Source organism: Tigriopus californicus, chromosome 2 (assembly GCF_007210705.1).
Source record: "Tigriopus californicus strain San Diego chromosome 2, Tcal_SD_v2.1, whole genome shotgun sequence".
Classification (NCBI taxonomy): domain Eukaryota; kingdom Metazoa; phylum Arthropoda; class Copepoda; order Harpacticoida; family Harpacticidae; genus Tigriopus; species Tigriopus californicus.
This window is the reverse complement of record NC_081441.1, coordinates 3,848,303-3,849,856: the sequence shown is the minus strand read 5'-3', so window position 1 is coordinate 3,849,856 and position 1,554 is coordinate 3,848,303.

The window sequence follows — 1,554 nt, the reverse complement described above, 5'->3', positions numbered from 1 at the left end:
TTTATAATGTTTTTAGGTATGTAAGTTTTTTATGTGGACTAGAATTCCATAAAACAATAAAATTAAAGTTGTTCCCTATGACTTCTTGAGGTAGAAAAATGCCAATTTGTGTTTGGGAATTTCTCTGGAAACTTGATAGGGCTTTTTGAACACCGTGTTGGATTTGGCTAACCATGAGAGGCGATTGCAGATTAATGTAGCTACTAGTGATGGGGATCAAATTAATAATCACGGGAGGTTGCGACCCGGGGCTACCAATTTACATTTTTAATGGCCGATGACATTACTGACGGAATCTCCGAAACCCATTAATCAGCCTTAAAAAGTAACCCTAATTTTCCTTCCGTCAAATCAGGGTTACCTTTGTGCTCAAACCTATGTGTTCACGTTGCGATAGAATATGCTTTCGCTGTCTACGTTTTCTGGCAAACTTGAGTTTGAAATTTGATTTGATCCCATCACTAGCAGGTACTGACCTACGTCTGGTGATGGGGCAAGTCCGGACTAGAGTCCGAGTTCATTTACTCGATTTTGGAGAAATTGGCTGGACTCAAGTCCGGCAAAAAGTCTGAAATCGGAGGACTCGCCCCAGAACTAACTAGGTCCTACCATCACCACACTTACTCTTCATCTTCATGGACCACAGTCTCGTCATGAACCTGGTCCTCCTATCCTAGTCCACCTCGAACCCCCAACTTACCTCAGCTTTTTCAATTGCATTGGTCATTTGTTCTCCTAAAATGTTGGCCAAACCGTTATTGATATCTAGGCTGACTTGTCCTACACCTACGCATCAATTAGTTATGCATTTAAGCACCCTGTGCTGTTTCAATTGACTGCCCCTTTAAATAATTAGCTGATTGGGAGACATCTTGGCACTGACCAAAATAACAGATTGACATACAAGACCTTGGAGTATAGCATGCAACAATCAGTTTTAGCTCTAAGTCATGACAACAGAGGTTTCGGCTAACCTTGAGACCAACATGTTGAAAGACTTTAATGACAGGGACAAAAGGCCATTCTAGACAATGATCTTTGCAATATATTGCACACAGTCGGAATAAACGGTAAGTGGCCCAAAAAGACAATCGTAAAATGGCGCAATTTGATAAAAATAAGTGAAAACATAACGTTTTTATGATTTTAGTTTTTGTTAATTCCAACCGAGTGCAAGAGTTATGGGCAATGTTAATCATTTAGACTTAAAACGTGACTTTTGACCAAAAACGACAAAAATAATGCTTATATTCAGCCTTAACTTGAACCAAATTTGCTGTAAGCACACACCTCAGGCAAGAAAGGAATAAAAATAATTATTTGCAAAGCTGGCCTTATAATGTGATGAAGAGGGCAGGAAGCTTTGGTCCGATTATATTCTCTTTTCCATGTATTGCGTGGGTAGACCAAAGTTTTTAAAAAGTTTGAAAAGTAGTAAATAGACGAATTATAACCTTTCATTTTAAAGGTACTGGGGGATTCCTTGTAGTATTCCCTATAGTATTTCCCAATGATAATGATAATAATAATAATAATAATAATAATAATAATAAT